The following is a 19,535-nucleotide window of genomic DNA, read 5'->3' on the forward strand; positions in this document are numbered from 1 at the left end:
TGTGGCATAGTGGAAAAAATGTGGGCTTTAGAGCCTGAAGCTTGAACTGCTGCTTTACTAACTAAATGTTCTTGGACAAAGCAATTTAATTCTTCCTAGCCTTGGTTTCCTTATCTATGAAATGGAAACAATAAGGCCTTCTTTTGATGGTTAATTCAAGGATTAATGATAATGCAAGTAAAGGGTATAGTATAATACCTTAACAAAAAGCTGGAGAATAACTGGTAGTGATTACTACCATAATTATTATTGCAATTAGAGTCACTCATACATTTATTACAGTAGGCCAAATTTAGAGTATATTTCAGGGGTCAGAAATGTATTACCAACTTAAACAGGTTTAGAATTGATAACACACCTACTGTCTTGGTTACAAATATCGCATAGTCTACTTTTTATTAGCACCAATGGATACTTGGTGTGGTCTTTATATTTATGTAAGAAAAACGAATTAACAAGTCTAGATGGTTTGACATTTTAATGCTAATATTGAGCAGTTTTACGTGCCAGGCATTAAACTAAGCTCTCTTTGTAAATTATCCCATTTGGTCTTCATAAAAATCCTTGACGTAGTCACTGTTATTAGCCCATTTTATAGATGATGAAACTAAGCTCAGAAAGGTTTTATGCTCGAGGTTACATAGCAAATACAGAACTCTAAGCTGTATGTGTCCAAGTACAGAGCTGGCTCTTAAACATTATACACCCTGGTCACCTCTCTGGAGGAATCTGGACAGCCCTAATACATGAAGTGAGAACTGCAGAAATTTGGATAACTTTCCATCATCTGCTCCTCTCCTGTGTGGGATGGCAGGAAGCCCTGGTCCTGAGGTGGGAAGACCAGTCTTTGAGATCCAGACACTGTCCAAGCTGAGGGAATGGGACACAGCCTTTGAGACTCAGTCTCATCATGTATAAAATAGAAAAAATAATACTTTATAATTTAAGGAGCATAAGTAACGTGCCTGGAATGGTAGTAGGTATTATTTTTTCCATCTCATATGACCTCAAACTGTGCCAATACAACTTACTCTGAAATTTGAGCTGAAATGAGTAATATATATAAAGGTAGCCCTCTCTCACATCTTAGAAGTAATCTCATTCTCTTCATTTAAAAAGTTTTCATTGTGTACCTACCATGTGCCAGAAACTCTTTGAGACTCTGGAGATACCACAGTTAACAGAAGAGACAAAAGTCGCTGCCTTGATAGCACCAATGCTTTAAAGTGGAGAGGCAGACCGTAAACAAACGAATAAGTAGAAATATAATGTATCAGTCGTTGAGAAGAGTTATGGAGAGCATAGCACTTACCATCGTAGCTTCTTTTTCACACAAACATGACATATAGTAAATAGCAAAATACAAACAATAAATCCTTAAGGTGATATGTTCTCCCTAAAAAAGGAATTGGTAATCCTAGCAACCCCTTAAGAAAAGATGGTAGACTCAAGATTGTTTCTTATGAGAACCTTGTTGATTGTTATTCCAACAACACATATCCACTATAAGCTGTCTAAGACCTCACAGGCTCTATAAAAGAGAACACATCTGTGACCCCAGAGAAGGGGCAACAGAGGGTAACTACAAACAGGTTTACAGCAAAATGGGCTGCATCCAAAGGATAGAAACTGGAGCAGTATATCTTAGCTCTGCATCTGACAGACCTAGGTTCAGAACCCACCTCCACCACTTTTTTGCTTTTTGCCTTGGACAAATTAACCTCTTTGATCCTCAGTTTCATCATCTGTGGGATGATAACCACAGTGCCTACTTCATAAATTGCTGTGAAGATTATACAAGACAGCATGTGTAGAAGGCTTATTATAGTACCAGCACATATGAAGCAGTCAATACTAATTTGTCAAATAAATGAACCGATTCATTGAGAGACTTGGGCTACTTTTGCTTTCATAGCAAGGACCCACTTTTCAAAACTCTCTCTAATAATGTTAACATAAACAGTTTGCAAACACCTGAGAGTTATAAAACTTCTTTTTCTGAGTCTTTTCCTTTCTGCTACAAGACTGTTTATTATCCACTACTCAGGAAATGCCAATCTTGGTAAACATACCAAGCTGTATATGTTTCTCTGATAACACTATTGTTGCTTTACAAAGATAAGCATTTAATTTCTGAAAACAAAATGCCATTCAGCTAAAAATATTTTCTATCCATAACAGATCCAAAATTAATATTACTTTTTTTTAAAAAATGTGAAATTGTTTCAGCCAGACTTAGTGTACAGATATTAATAGGAAGTTCCAAAAGTGATAGGCATGTAGAAGTAAAGATTCCAAATCAACCAGAGTTTATGGCAGAATTGAACATCAAGATGAGAGAGTAACATACTTATGGTCAATTAATCTACAACAAAAGAGGCAAGAATATACAATGGAGAAAAGACAGTCTCTTCAGTAAGTGGTGCTGGGAAAACTGGACAGCTACATGTAAAAGAATGAAATTAGAACACTCCCTAACACCATACACAAAAATAAACTCAAAATGGATTAGAGACCTAAATGTAAGACCAGAAACCATAAAACTCCTAGAGGAAAACATAGGCAGAACACTCTTTGACATAAATCGTAGCAATATTTTTTTGGATCTGTCTCCTAAAGCAAAGGAAATAATAGCAAAAATGAACTAATGGCACCTAATCAAACTTAAAAGCTTTTGCACAACGAAGAAACCATTTACAAAATGAAAGGACAACCTGCTTAATCGAGAAAATATTTGCAAATGATACGGTGGGTAAGGGGTTAATATCCAAAATATATAAACAGCTCATACAACTTAACATCAAAGAAACAAAACAACCCAATCAATAAATGGACAGAAGACCTGAATAGACATTTTTCCAAAGAGAAAATGTAGATGGCCAACAGGGACATAAGAAGATGCTTAACATTGCTAATTATCAGGGAAATGCAAATCAAAACCACAATGATGTATCACCTCACACCCGTCAGAATGGCTGTCATCAAAGAGAACACAGATAACGAATGTTGGCAAGGATGTAGAGAAAAGGGAACTCTCCTACACTGCTGGTGGGAATGTAAATTGGTGCAGCCACTGTGGAAAACAGTATGGAGGTTTCTCAAAAAGCTAAAAATAGAACTACCACATGATCCAGCAATTCCACCTCCTGGGTATATATACGTGAAAAAAACAAAAACACTAATTTGAAAAGATACATGCACCCCAGTGTTGACAGCAGCATTAAATACAATTGCCAAGATATGGAAGCAACCTAAGTGTCCATCAACAGATGAAAGGTTAAAGAAGATACACACACACACACACACACACACACACACACACACACACAATGGAATACTACTCAGCCATAAAAAAGAATGAAGTTTTGTCATTTGCAGCAACATGGGTGGGCTTGGAGGGTATTATGCTAAGTGAAATAAGTCAGAGAAAGACAAATACTATATGATAATCACTTATATGTGGAATCTAAATACAACAAACTAGTGAATATAACAAAAAGAAAGCAGACTCACAGATATAGAGAACAAACTACTGGTCACCAGTGGCAAGGCGGGGAGGGGACAATCTAGGGGTAGGGGATTAAGATGTACACACTATTATGTATAAAATCAGCTACAAGGATATATTGTACAATACAGGGAATATAGCCAACATTTTATAATAACTATAACCTTTAAAAGTTGTGAATCACTATTTGGTACACCTGTAACTTACATAATATTGTACATCACCTATACTTCAATAAAAATAAATTTCAACAAGAAAAAAAAAGATGAGGGGTAAACTGCAACTATCTGTCTCTAAACATTACTAACATCAGTATAAGCATTAAAACCTAGAACACTAATCATAATTTTGAAAAAATGTTTCTTCTTGGTTTTTATTAAACTAAGCCCAAAATAGCAGCTTCTTTTCTACTACAAATAAAACTGTAGCTAGCAACAACTTTTTATAGATAGTAAGTTTTGCTAAGGAGTGTTTTATTTGGCCTATAATATATTAGGAAGATATTCAATGCCTTTCCATCTGCCTTAGGAATCTACAACCCCAGAGCTTCATTGCTCTACTCTTTCTATTTTTATTTTTCCATTAGAGTAAAAGTTGCCAATGAAGAGCTGTAGTACAGAAATAGTCTCTTCATCTAAGGGTTAAATTCCGCCTGGCCCAGGAAGAGTTTGGGTTATGACATACATCCCCATCTGTGCATTTCTACATATTTCTTGGAGGGAACAATTTGGAATCTTTAGTTTGCAAGTTAAGATTATTTTTTAAAGAAGCTGGTAGAGATCCAGGTCAAAATTTCTCAGCACAAAGGTAATTCTAGATGACAAGTTCTCTCACAGAAAATTATTTCTTTGCAGAGTCTAAGGAGAAAAGACACTTGCTGAACCACACCTAAGTTGAGCTCATCTATAACATCCCTTCAAACTTTTTCTTCTCCTTTTTTATTATCATTGTCCTTTTGCCTGAGGAGTTGATACCTGACAGATCTATGTCCAATGACTGTAACTCTATGGACTTTTCATATATGAGTATGTAAAGACATTCCAACTGAATCAAAATTAATGATTTATGTGCTAATTAATTAAATTAAAAAACAAAAGCAGACCTATCATCACCTAGAACTTTCTTAAGTCTAGATCGCTTTGGAAAATAAATTGTAGAAATACAATTTCTAGGGCTTCCCTGGTGGCGCAGTGGTTGAGAGTCCGCCTGCCGATGCAGGGGACACGGGTTCGTGCCCCGGTCCGGGAAGATCCCACATGTCGCGGAGCGGCTGGGCCCGTGAGCCATGGCCGCTGAGCCTGCGCGTCCGGAGCCTGTGCTCCGCAACGGGAGAGGCCACAACGGTGAGAGGCCCGCGTACAAAAAAAAAAAAAAAGAAATACAATTTCTAAGAACTTATGAGGCCACTTCAGGAACTTCAGAACATTATTACTCATGCAATTGCCAGCAGCAGAGAATGGATTCACCTGCTTTGCTGTGACAAAAGGTCTGATTGGTTGGTCAAGAAGTATGGAGTGTTAAGAAGCACTTACAGACCAGACCGAAGTCCTTTGTTTGGTAAAATACCACCTTTCTAATTCCAAGTGGTGGGTTTTATCATGATTTGAAACTATCCAATAACCAGAATTTTATATCTATTTCTTTATTTTCATATTAATATAGCTATATATCTTTATATATAATCTATGTTTACATATAGAAAGATTATATATGTATAATTCATGATATATAGAAAGATAGACTTTATATATGTATTTAAAAAATTTTTAACCAATGTTGCATTGTACTTTGCATTGCTGTGTAGTTTAGGCAGATCTGTTGTACAAACACAAAAAGAGCGCGAAGGACAAAGTGACTGCCCTATTTCTTAGCACACATTGTGTCTTGCAGATGTTCACTTATACCTCCTATGTTGCTTTAGCAGATACTAGAAAACTATCCTGATGGAACTGATAAAAAGGAGTTGGAACTTGTGACCAGCGGCTGGATGAAGGGAGCCGGAATCCCTTAAATCCTATGGATATAGTGCGCTTCCCTTGATGTTCCTGCCAAAATAAGGCTGGAAAGCTAACGAGATCTGCAAGAGATGTGCCAGTGCAAAGTTGCTACAATTCCTAAGTTTCAAAAACCTTGCTTGAAAACGATTGCAAATAGCTCATAATTTTTTTTTGTTGTTTGTTTGTTTGCGGTACGCGGGTCTTGCTGTTGTGGTCTCCCCCGCTGCGGAGCACAGGCTCCGGACGCGCAGGCTCAGCGGCCATGGCTCACGGGCCCAGCCGCTCCACAGCATGTGGGATCTTCCCAGACCGGGGCACGAACCCGTGTCCCCTGCATCGGCAGGCGGACTCTCAACCACTGCGCCACCAGGGAAGCCCAGCTCATAATTTTAAACCAGTGAATCTCACAACTGAGTGTTTCATCAAATCACTTACAGGAAACAGAGAGAAAACTCCGACAACTATCCTAGTGCGTGACTTACCATGCAGACATTCAAGTAGAATCCCTTTAGTTTGGGTTTTACTTTAATATTACAATGCAGATTTGCATAACTATGCTAAGATACATATTCTGTAGGAACTGCTGGGAATTTTGCAGTTACACTCTCAAAAGATTGAATTAGCACAAACAAAAGAATTGTGGAGCAATGAAGTTGGTTATGGATAAAAATTGGGCTTAATAGTCATAGGACAAGAATTGTGCCTTTGAGCTAAAATGTCCTTTTACTTCTTTATCATCCTGGTATACTACTCTTCCTTCAACCATTTTGAATCCAGTAATATTCATTCTTCAAACTCTGCTCAAAGATCTTCTCTACCCAGAAAGGGTACCCTTTTTGCATTACCCACTTTGTATACATTAGCTCATTTATTCCCTAAAACAGTGAAATAAGAAAAAAAAATGTACCTCATTTTATAGAACACTGTCACTTAGAGAGGTTAAGAAACTTTCAAGTTGATCCAAAGAAGATTTTTTAAAGCATCAAGAGGTTCCATTTCTGCATAATATTAAGGACTAAATTCTCCCAAAAAACACTTTCAAATGCACTGAGCTTCTATAGGCTAAGGGTGGAACCAAGCCCATGGCATAAATGTAGGCCCCTAAGTGGCTACACCCTTAAACGGCTATACCCTAAATGGCTACTAGAAAATAATTAATCCACTAGCACTAAAATTTATCAAGAAACTTGTTCTGTCTCAGCTGATGAGGTGGGGTAGAGGTTTTGAGAGTTTTCTGCTACTTGCACAGTCCTGAAAAAAAAAACAACTGTTTTTTTTCAACAAAGAAATTGTAAGAGGGAGAGAGAGGGAAGGATGGAGGGAAGAAGAGAGAGAGAGAGAGAGAGAGAAGAGAGAATAGGTAAATCTTTGAGAAAAGGAGATATAAGAAATATATGAACCAATTGCAGTTCGTGGATCTTACTGGGATCCTTATTTTGACAAACTGTGAAGAAATATTCATGAGTTAATCATGAATATTTGAACTCTGATTTGAACCTATTAAGAAATTGTTAACCTGTAAGGTGTGATTGCTATTTTGATTATTTTTTAGTCTTCATCTTTTGACTTACATAGTGAAATATTTATAGATGAAATGATGTAATATCCAGGATTTACTTCAGAATAATCCAGTGTGTGGTGTGTGAGTATGGAAGGAGTACAGGAATATACAAATGAAGCAACATTGATCATCACTTAATAATTATTGAAGCTGAGTGATGGGACCATAGGCATTCATTGTACTATTTTATCTACTTTTGAGTATGCTTGAAATTTTCCCTAATAAATAGGTAAATTTAAGAAAAGGTGGCTCTTGGATCATGATACCATTGGGACACTTGGCAAGACAGACCATCTGGAAGGGTTACATCCTCAAATAGCCCACACCGAATTATCACATATAAATGCTCTTAGAAAATGAACTCACAGACTAATTATAGCAAACATATGAAAAATCAATTCATTAGGGAAGGCCAGCACTCACACGCATATAAGCTTGTATGCATGTTCACACACACATTCTCTCTCTCTCTCTCAGAATTAAAGCCACATGAATTTCAAATAGCAGAACTAAAAAATAGAGCCTATAAAAGTACATTCAGGGCTTCCCTGGTGGCGCAGTGGTTGGGAGTCCGCGTGCCGATGCAGGGGACACGGGTTCGTGCCCCGGTCCGAGAAGATCCCACATGCCGTGGAGCGGCTGGGCCCGTGAGCCATGGCCTCTGAGACTGTGCGTCTGGAGCCTGTGCTCCGCAATGGGAGAGGCCACGGCAGTGAGAGGCCTGCGTACCGCCAAAAAAAAAAAAAAAAAAGTACATTCAATATATAACTATATTATTTGTTTACAAAATGATTTTATATTATATATGTGATTTGTAACTATTCTTTTACATAATCATCTACTGTGAACATATTTGAATAAATAACTAAACATATTAAAAAGTACATTCAAAATAAACAGATGTGAAAGAAGGAATTGAAAACATGAATAAAGAGCAGGGCACTTTTGAAGATACCAGGAATATATTAAAAAACCAACAATAACAACAAAATAGGAGTTCTAGAAATGAAAAATAAAATCATTGGAATTAAAAACTCCTGGACAAGTAACAGGCATTAAAGTCAACTGAAAAGGGGAATAGTAAACTAGAAGGTATATCTGAGGAAATAACCTAAAATACAGCACAGAGAGACACAGGGAGATGAAACATAATAGAGGGACTTGCCTGGTGGCACAGTTGTTAAGACTCCACGCTCTCAATGCAGGGGACCCGGATTTGATCCCTGGTCAGGGAACTAGATCCCACATGCATGCCACAAATAAGAGTTCACATGCCACAACTGAGGAGCTGGCAAGCCGCAACTAAGGAGCCTGCCTGCCGCAACTAAGACCCAGCACAACCAAATAAATAAATAAAATAAAAATTTTTTAAAAAAGAAAAGAAACATAATAGAGAGGTTGAGAAATAAGGAAAATAAAACAAGAATGTCCAAACATACAACTGATAGCAGTTCCAGGCAAAGTGACTAAAGAGAAGAGGGAAACAATACTTGGAAATAATAAATAATGGCTGAATTTTTTTCAAAATTGATAAAGGACACAAAAATCTTAGATTCAGGAAACATATAATCAAATCCACACATAGGCACACTGGAGCTAAACTACAGCACCCTCAAAAACAAAAAGAAAATCAGAAAAGCAACCAGAGGAAAGAGGCATGTTATCTATAAAGGAAAAGCAATTAGATATTTACCAAACTGCTTAGCAGCAATAACTGAAGTCAGGAAACAATGGAATGATATATATTTTTTAATGGGAGAAGATAGCTATTAATCTAAGACTAAAGAAGTATTTTATAATCATTATCTTGTATGTAGTCATTAAGTAGATTAAAAATGTTTAATGAAAATGGGAAGAAAACAAGGAGAAATAGATTCATCTAATGTTGGGAAATCTGAATACACATCTCTCAGTAATCTTTAGATCAAGCTGAAAAATATTAGTAAGGATGTAGAAAATTCAACAACCTGATTAAAAAGCTTGATTTTTAGATTGAATACAGAACTGTAAATTTAAATTTCAAAATGAGAAAATCCACATTTTTTTCCCAAGCATAAATGGAATGTTTATAAAAATTAGTCACATACTAGATCACAGAGTAAGTCTCATATAATATCAAAGAATTGAGAGTATGAAAAGCACATGAACTGAGCACAAAGCAATTCAGCTGAAATCAATAATCAAAAGATAAGCAAAAAGGACATGAGAGAAAACCCAAATAACTGGTGAGGTATTCTTTGCTTGCATAGAAGGTACAAACTGAATGAAAATACCAAAAGTATTTTTCTTGGAGCTTGAGAAACCAATTCTAAAATATATAGAATTTATATTCTTCCCTGGTGATCTGGTGGTTAAGACTTCGCCTTCCAGTGCAGGGGGTATGGGGAAGATGGGGGTCGGGGAGGTGAGCTGCTTATGCCACGACCTTTATAACAAGATGCATTATAGTGCTATTTTAATACAGACAGTGTGATATCAGCAGAGTGACAGAAAAAACAATGGGATTGAAGAGGATCACAGACACACTCCTCAAATCTAATATGGAAACTTGATAGATGGTAAATGGAAATAGCAGATCAGTGTGAAAGTACTGATTATTTATGGTACTAAGACAATTCACACTCCAAAAATAAAATATGGACAATATCTCACATCCATATGCAAAAAGTAGACCACTTAGATTAAAGATATAAATACAAAAGCAAACCTTCAACATTTCAGAAAACAATATAGAAAAATATCTTTCTGACCTTGGAGTAGGGGGAGATTTCTTTAAAATATATCAAAGCATATACCATAAAAAGATTAATATAGGTAAATACATTAAAATCAAATCTTTTCCTCAACAAAGCCACCATAAACAAAAGTAAAAGACATGATACCACCTAGGAGAAGATATTTGCAGTACCTAAAACCACAAAGGCTAAGTAACAAAGATAATAAATCTTATAAATCAATAAGTAGGAGAAAAACAACTCATAGAAAACATCTGTTGAATAAATAAAGGATCGAAAACATAATTAAATGGTCAATAAACATATATGTTCAACTCCATCAGTAATCAGAAAAATATAAATTAAAATAAGATATCATTGCATACAAATAAGATAGGCAAAAGCTAAAATTGCCTGCTACTTGGCCATAAGAAATAATGAAATTTTGCCACTTGCAGCAACATGGATGGACTTGAAGGGCATTATGCTAAGTGAAATAAGTCAAACAGAGAAAGACAAAGGACAAATACTGTATGATATCACTTATATGTGGAATCTAAAAAATGCAACAAACTAATGACTATAACAAAAAAGAAGCAGAGTCACAGATAGAACAAACTAGTGGTTACCAGCGTGGGGCAAGGGGCAATATGGGAGGGGGTTGGGAGGCACAAACTATTAGGTGTAAGATAGGCTCCAGGATGTATTGTACAACACGGGGAATAGAGCCTGTATTTTGTAATAACTGTAAATGGAAAGTAACCTTTTAAAATTGTATTAAAACTTGTTAATTAAAAAAATAAAAGATTTTTTTAAAAATTAAAATTGTCTGACAGTAACAAAAGTTGGCATATATGAAGATCAGTGGAAATTCTGACTTACTGGAGTATAGATTTGTACAACTTTGGGTTTGCGGTACTGATTTGGCGATATCTAATAAGTTGAAAATGCCTATATCTTAAGACCCAATCATTCAATTCCTAGGAATATTCCTTTAAAAACTTTGAAATACATGCATAGAGAGCCATGGAACAGAATGTCCATTGTCTCACTGTTTGTAATTGCAAGAAAAAAATAATCTTTTGAAAACAACCTAAATTTTCATCAACAGGAGAATGAATAAATTAATTGTTGTATATTCCTATAATGAAATATAGTATAGCAAAAATGAATGAATGATATCCATGAACTATTATAAATAAATCTCAATATTGTAAAACATGATATTATGCTACCATTTATATAAAATTTAAAATATTGAAAACAACATTAATTATTGGTTACGGATATATACATATAAAAAGTATGAAAACATTCATAGGCATGACAGATATCAAATTCAGGATAGTAGATACCTCTGGAGAAGGAGGATGGGGTAGGAGAATATGATTAAGAAAGGAAACAGGTGACTTCAATATATTGCAATGTTTTCTTTCTTAAAAAAATGAAAACAATTATGACAAAATATTAAAACTTGATGAAACTGAGGCTGCTTTATTATTCTGTCTATGCTATTATATACTTAGAAATTTTCATAATTAAAATCATAGGATTGTATAGAATTGCCCATACTTGTTCAAACTCACACAAAAATAAAAATAAAAATCATAACCTAAATTTTTTCAAAATGGTAGATCTGGGATTCTACCCACATGCGTTTTATTCCAAAGTTGAAGCCCCTCCTGCAGTTTCAGGCCCCCTCTCCTTGCTTTTTCTGATCCTCCCCGGACAGGATTAATCACACCTTCCTCTGTGCCACCCTCTTTAGGGCACCAAGTTAACACTTGGTTTTTTCAACTGTATCGTAGCTGGTTGTGTGTGTGTGTGCCCTCTCCCAGACACAGCTCCTGGGAGTGACGCACTTGGCGTATGGAAAGACACAGGGAGAATGGCTAGATGTGAAAGGTTTCTGTTTTACAAGTAGGTACTCTTTCGTTGATAGGCTTCTGTTCTGTGGCTCATCAACCACCTAACTCACTCTTCTGGTAACTTGTCAGAAACTAATCATCAATAGGTTCTATAAGTACCTACTTTTGCAAAGTAATCCATTTTCAAAGAATATAAGAGAAACAAAATTGTGTTTCAGCATTTCTCATGAATCAACATGAGGGGTAGAAGTGCTACCTATTTGTGGGAAAAATAAACTACTACAATTCATTTGTTTCACTTAAAAATTTTTGAAGTTCTCAGAAGGGAAAGGAATCTTATAAATGTGGATTAAGCCTACTCCAGAGGTATAGAGATAGGCTGAATTTTATGATTCAAGCATAATTAAGTAGGTTCTCAAATTAGGTCCCACTTCAGAAATGATTGTGCAGATAATTCTGTGTTAATACTCCTGGGTCCATCTATCTGAAACAGTACAATAAATAGAATTTGATGAAATTGTACAGTATATAGAAATTATACAGTAAATCAATATAAATTCAATTATAACAGGAGTGTAAATGAGAGAACCATCCTGTTCAATCTTTAAAAAATATTATCAAGTGGCTTTTCTAATTAAGAGCACTTTTTACCAAAAAAAAAAAAAAAACCACACACATACACAAAGGATATAATGGACCATTAAGTAATATATAGTAACATTACTTCTTTAAAAAGTTTTTTGTCCTTTTCATCATGAGGTTAGTGTCCCCAGGCAGCCTGCAGCCTCTCCCGCATTTCCTCTCTTCCCTTCCATGGCAACATGGGTTAGCTAGACACTGAGCTTTTTGTGATGTGTGTGTGAGGATGGGGAGAAGGGGAGCGAGGCTTCAGGGAGGTCTCCAGGTGGAAAAATTTGTGACGCACTAGATTCGGTGACTGAATGAGTATTTATCGAGGGTTCTCGAACACAATAGTTACGGTCACACTATGTTCATTTTTAAAATTATGTTTGGTCTCACAGCCCTTAACTTAGATGGAAACTCTTTCATAGGCATCCCAAACCACTTGTTCATGAAAAGATTATGCGACAAAGCCAACCTGCGTGGGTTTATCCTTCTGTTTCAGAATCTGAGTAGCGAGCGCACGAGAGACATGCATAAACTTACTGAACGTGCACTAAAATGGTTGAATTCTGTCTTCCATCAGTATGCAGTCATGGAGCAGTTATTTTGCATTGATTATAAAGTGTCCACCTTACGGAGACCTAGTTTGCCCTTTTGCTGCCTCTGACGCTGCACCGCTTCACTGAGGCGGGGACAGTCGCCTTGTGTTCATCTCCATAACCGAGCACCCTCCATCCTCCAACAGAAAGGATGAAGGCTGAAATGCTGTTTCCCTTATCTTGGAAAAGGCCCCTTTTATAGCTTTCCTGGCACAGCTAAATGGCACAGGTAATGGCCTGATATGTGTGCCACACCTGATACTTTAGAAGGAAGCTGGTAAGTGTTATGTTTTTCCCTAGCAATAAAGCGAAAATTCTCTCCCTAGTTAGGGTCTAGTTAACACACTAGCAAGTCCCCCTCTTTTCTCCTCACCTGTCGTTATCTTCCACACAAGAGAGAGGTCTTGATAACAACGTATCTTAATGGGATTTTAATGGCTAATTACAGTGAATGCTGAATCAAACACTTTCACAACAACAGTTGAGTGGGATGCTGATAAAACAGCATCCTCGAGGTTTCCGCAGCCTCTCCCAGCCAGGGGGAGTTGCTCATTTCTGCAGCAACAGAAGCAGCCCCAACCGAACTTCTTCAGCAGGACGTGAGAATGCTGATTTGTGAGCAAACCATTTGCTTTCTAACAGCCAGTCACTTACCAGCCTTTGGCCAGGGTGAGGAAACACAGCACTGAAACACTCACGTTCATGACTGTGTTAGGCAGCGGATGTTGCTTAGCAACCTTAGATCAGAGAGCATCAACTTTAAATATGCTCAAAAATCAAACCAGCGACATTCCAGCATGTGTCTGGAACCGTGGCCTTCCTTGCCTTTTGTTTGCTACTCATTTTGGACTCGGATTGGACCAAAAGGTGGCATATTGGATGGTTCTACTCAGTCTTCTCTAGTTTTCCCCTCTGGGATGGTTTGGATTTGTGCAGCGCTTGTTAAAGTAAAGCAGAGACCCTTAGAAGTTTTAGGGGTTTTAAGCTGGACAAACAGGATCAAACGAGAAGCCCTGACTGTGTACCTAAGGAGGATCCACCAGGAGCTGCATGCTCATCCTGGAGGCTGTGACAGCATGAGGCCCCAGGTGGGAGCACCCTCAGGGTTTTATTTTGACCCATTCCACAGAACAAAGAGTGTTCATCTAATTTTCAGAACCATCATCAAAAATGAAAGCATCAGCTGCATATTATAAAGGAGACCTGAGAGCGGGCTTCCCTTGAGTTCTAGAAAGACCAAGCCTGAGATCACTGCTCCCAGAGGCCAGAGGGCTCATCTAATTGCTGAAAATCTGAGCATCCGCCACCAGCAGGGCTCAGTCAGCCACCCTCATTTTCTTGCCTCAGAGGCCAAGGTGTCATGTAGCTAGATTCTGATAGCGACTCACTCCAGAAGCAGCCAAGAAAGGCAGAGATTTACTAAATGGTGGGTCCTAAGCCTGAAAGCTAAGGCAACAGATGAAACGCCTAAGCTACCCTTGGAATTGTAGGCACCGGCTAAATCTACTTGATTTTATTTCTACTGAAATTTGACAAAAGAAGCAATGCGTAAATGCATTGAAAACACCCTCCTCCATATGTTTCACTACAGGCATGGGCCTGAGCCACGCCACCCCGCCGCACTGCCAAGTGTCAGCTTACTGGTGCAGAACCCTCATCAGAAACATTCAGGCTTGTAGCCGTTCCATGAAAGCCACAGGGCCTTCCTGAGTCAGCTGAGAAACACACTTAAGAATCACTGAGGTGGCTGTACAAACTGACATTCCTCACTGACAAGGCTATGGATTGAATTATGCACACCCTCCCCCAGTTCACATGTTAAAGCCTTAACCCTCAATGTGACTGTGTTTGGAGACAGGCCTTTTAGGAGGTAATTAAGGTTAAACGAGGTTGTAAGGGGGAGGTCCTAATCCTACAAGACGGGTGACCTTAGAAGTAGAGGGAGAGAGCGAGATCCCTCCCTCTCTCCAGGCACATGCACCAAGGAAGGACCACGTGAGCACGTAGTGAGAAGGTGGCCATCTGCAAGCCGGGAAGAGAGCCCCTCACTAGAACCCACCGTACTGGAGCAGGCTAAGACAGAAAGGAAAATGTATTTTAGTTATTGCTGTGTGTGGAAGCGTACACATATGAATTTTAAAATCTACCAGGGTGATCGAGGCAGCTGCCTCGCTAGGTCATCTAACAGTTACTCCTGCCAAATTTTATCTCAATACACTGAGATCTGAGGTAGCATCCAAACCATCTGAAAGAGGACAAGCCTCTGAAATAGGCTCTTATATAGTTTATGCTACAAATACTGTTCCCAACATCCATTTTTTAAAAGAAGATCACCTTCAGCTTATGAACTCATTGTAATAAACCTAGACTTGTATAAACCTAGACTTGAATCCAACCCTGGATTTTAATGGGCTCTTCTGAGCAGGATTTCTCTAGTTTGCCAGGATCTAAGTCCTAAAACTGAACTGTACTTTGCAGTGAAATGGTATCTAATTAAAATTTAATGACTAGATTCCATTCCTATCCTACAGCAACATAGAAATATGCACACTGAACTCCTCACATTATCTTGTGTGTATCCTTTAATGTTGATGCCAACCCTTCAGGGTACAACACAGGCAAGTGGACCCAGTTAAAGAGCACCCTTAATAGAAATGTCATGGACAAGGTTAATGGGAAGAAAAAGTCCAGAAAATATCCATTTCCTCAGACCAAACTGAAAGTGGACATCATAATGGCAATCTATAAAACTACTGGACCAAATATTAGGGAAACCTATGCCATTGCTTTCTTTGTAGAAGGTAAGGATGGTAATATTGGCATCTAGCATTCAGCCACATCAATCCTAATTTGTCCTAATTTATTCAAGTTAGGGGAACGCAAAGTAAGTCACGTGACTTCTTTCTTTTTTAGATCTTGCAGTCATTTTATAACATGAAATAAAATATCTCAATAATGCTAAGTTAACACGTTCTGAATATCTCTGGAACCCAGGGGCCCACAATAGAGTAATAACACACTCCTTATTATTACCTCTTAGTTCTTTTCAATATCAATAAACTTTTCTATATTGGAAAATACAACTGTATGTCATTTCTCAAACCATAGTTTAAAAATGGATATACATAAGTTCAAACAGAAACTCTAATAATGGCAAATATGGAATAGAGTTTGGTTTAACACTCCTTTTTTAAAAAGAGAAAGGAAATTCAGGGATAATTTCCTCATTGTATAAGCATTCCCTTGGCCTTTGCATATCTGGCTTAGTATGAAGCTAGCAATAGAAGTGAAAATACAGTCTCCTAATGATTCTAAGCATCTAATGATTTTTTTCCAACTTTACTTATTCTTTAATTTTTTTTTTTTTTTTTTTTTTCGGTACGCAGGCCTCTCACTGTTGTGGGCTCTCCCGTTGCGGAGCACAGGCTCCGGACGCATAGGCTCAGCGGCCATGGCTCACGGGCCCAGACGCTCCGCGGCATGTGGGATCTTCCCGGACTGGGGCACGAACCCGTGTCCCCTGCATCAGCAGGCAGATTCTCAACCACTGTGCCACCAGGGAAGCTCTTTTTTGTTGTTTTATTATTAACTTAACTTTACTTATTCTTTATTCAGTATTCCTAAAATTCTTTCAGAGAGCATGTCACCAAATTCTTGAATATTCCCTTTTGTGTTCATACACTTATTAAAATTAATTTTTTTCCAAATTAATCCAATTACATTCCATTTCTAGACTTACTACAACAACTTCATGTACCTATAAGATAATTATCCTCTCATTACTTGTCATACGTACTCAGTGGAGACTGAGTTAGGCCATGGGATTATCACTCCTCAGTCCCTAACTCTCCTGTGACAGTTGCTATAATCAAAATTATTTCCCAGTGGTACTAGAGATGCAATTTTAAGTTTTGGAAGCGTATTAAAGCCCCAATATGAAAAATAATGTACTACTATGCAGTGTGTTCCTAAAAATATAATTCCAGATTAAATTCTCAAATGTCAATACACATATATAGAAAATTGACATCATTGTTTTGCTTCTTGACTTGTTTTAGGGTCTATCCAAAAGCCCAGTGCCAAATCTTTCTCACTTCCAGTTTTTCTTCATAACCATGATCAAATCATTTAGGCAAACCATCATGTCGCAGTCTCTCCACTTATAAATTGCGGATAATAACTTGCTATATGTCATATATCTACTTGTGAATTTCAGGGTGTATTCTTTTTTAAAATAAATAACCACCCAATGTTCCCTTCCATCAAGTCAAGATTAAAAATAGATTTCAAAAATCCGAATACACCTGCATTTTGAATTCCTTAGAGTAAGTTAACATATGAAAACTGTTATTGAAATTCCTGACAGCACGCTTAATCATTACAGATTCATATGATAAGTTTTATGAATGACATTAAGGAAAGGAAATATTCTTCCCTTTAAGCTCTTTCCTTAAACTTTCTAATGTGATTACTGTAGTATATATCTCAGGGATTTTATTCCAGGGGGATGGGGTATGCGAACAATGGAGCAAGAGTCAGGAAAACTAAAAGAAGCAACAATAAGGCAAATAAATTCCCACTTTCCATTGGAATATTCCCTACAAGGGCCAAGAAACTAACAAACACTAACCATCCCCATTGGGGAAGAGAAGCAAGAGTTTGCTCTTAACTTGACTTCAGAGAGAAATGCCAAAGCAAATAAATCATGGTAAGTGAAATACTTTGAAAGGTAAATGGACTTTAAAAATATTTGCGTAGGTTAAATTTTTTAACCGGAAGTATTCATTACTGTCAGATAAGGCCACATGTCCATCAGGGTCTCTGGAGATCTCCTCCTTGCATATGATTCATTATTTTTAGACCAATGCCTAGCTCGTCAGACATCCCCAACAAATGTTGCCGAATGAAAAAAATAAGCCAAAGTTCAAACACGTTATCCTTCACCTAAACCAAAATTGTATTAATCTGAGTAAGAAATAAGTAAAGGCCCCAAAGTTCTTAGATTTCTTCAATCCTTACACATTTTTTCATCAATAAGAATTCTGGAATGACGTGCAAACTTGAATGTCTATTCCACCCAGCTAAATCAAGCCATTAACAGAATCAAATGCAAACTTCTGTTTCCTAGGATCCCTTGCCCCTAGCCAAGTTCATCCTCAAAGACCTTGTTTCACTTTGTGCTGTCCTTGTGGAGTGACTTGCAACCCTCAAGCCATGTAGAAAGAATTTTGAGAGAAGAATGGCACTTTTACAGGTTACGCGGTCTCCAGAGCAGCTCCATTCTTTTTCTTTTTCCTTTACGGGAATCTTTTGTAACTGAAGTAAAAAGACTTCAGTCATGTCTCTGATGGAGGGTGAGAGGAGTCATAGTTACAGGTAGGTAAGAAATCACCTATTTGTTTTTCTAAAATTCCTCTGGACATAAATCTCTGATTAGAGATTACCAATGGCTTTTTTTTTATAACTAGAATTTCACTGAACATTCATCAAGCCACCCAGATATTGGTCAAGAAGAAGTTGCCTAAGTAAATTTATCCATATACCTAGATTCTATCATGGGAATGGTGATACCCAAATCCCAAAGTAATGCGATAGCAAACCTTGTAAAATGAAGTAAGTGTCACATGATCAGAGGCAACCAGTATAAACAGAAATAGAAGAGTGAAGCCGTCAAACTGTCGATGGGGCGGGTGCCTCAGGCTGGGCGCCCTGCTTGAATTCAGCGTAAATTCCCGAAACAGGTTTGACTCTGTCTCAGCCTCAGGGATTGACCTGTACTGTTTCGGTCTAACTTTCCAGTATTCCCTGGGGATATACCAGACTCATTCCACGTCCCTAGGGAAAATGACCCTGAGGAGGCCCTTCTCCCCCAAGTTAATTTTTATAATCCTCCAGAAAGATTCAGAAAGTACTGGACTCATCTAATACCACTAAGACTGCTAACAGTAACTTGGCTCAGATCAGAGAAAGGTGAGATGGCCGAACTCATAGCTTCTTCAGGGTTCAAACTGGTCTGGGAAATGGAGCAAGTCCAAAGTGACTGTTCTGCGTGATTAGAGATAAAATAGAGCCACTGCTACTTCGAAGAGCGCCACTACCAGTGACTGCTCCACTCATGGCTAAGAAAAAGTGCGAACTCACTGAACGCTTACCGGGAGCCAGCACTGTTCTAAGTATCAGAACATGTATTTATTTCTTTATTCCGCAGGACAACCCTAAGAGAGAGGAATTATTATTACCATTCTGATTTCATCAACGAAGACATAGAAGCCTAGAGAATTTAAGTAACTTGCCCCAAGTTATTCAGTGAATAATGCCCGGGCGGGAGCTCAACACCAGGTGCAGTGTTTCCGCTTCTGTACTTCACCACCCGGCCTCCCTGCCTTTTCCCTTCCTTGAAAGCTTGGAAGAGCGCCCCAGGACCAACCACAGACAGCCTGAGGAGAACAACAAGCAGGGAGTCTGTGGGAGATGGGGACAAGTTGCCTGCAGCTCCGGCCCAGCTGGGATGAGATTCTCCTTGCCCACTCCTTAGGGCCCCTCCTCTCTTGTCTCAGGCCATCTCCACTAACTGCTCTGCTCTGCATATGCTCTCTGCTGAAAGACAAGATTACAGATATCATCAATACAGATGTCACTACAAGAAAACTTCGAGTGGATCCCA

The 19,535-nt window shown here is 38.0% G+C and overlaps 1 protein-coding gene across 3 annotated transcripts in view; it reads right to left on the reverse strand.

The window, feature by feature from the left end:
- The window catches only part of SSPN (sarcospan), a 135,406-nt gene that overhangs the window by 26,677 nt on the left and 89,194 nt on the right, over nucleotides 1-19,535 (reverse strand). The gene's annotated exons all lie outside the window — the stretch shown is intronic.

The sequence above is a fragment of the Tursiops truncatus genome, chromosome 11 (genome assembly GCF_011762595.2).
Source record: "Tursiops truncatus isolate mTurTru1 chromosome 11, mTurTru1.mat.Y, whole genome shotgun sequence".
NCBI classification, from domain to species: Eukaryota; Metazoa; Chordata; class Mammalia; order Artiodactyla; family Delphinidae; genus Tursiops; species Tursiops truncatus.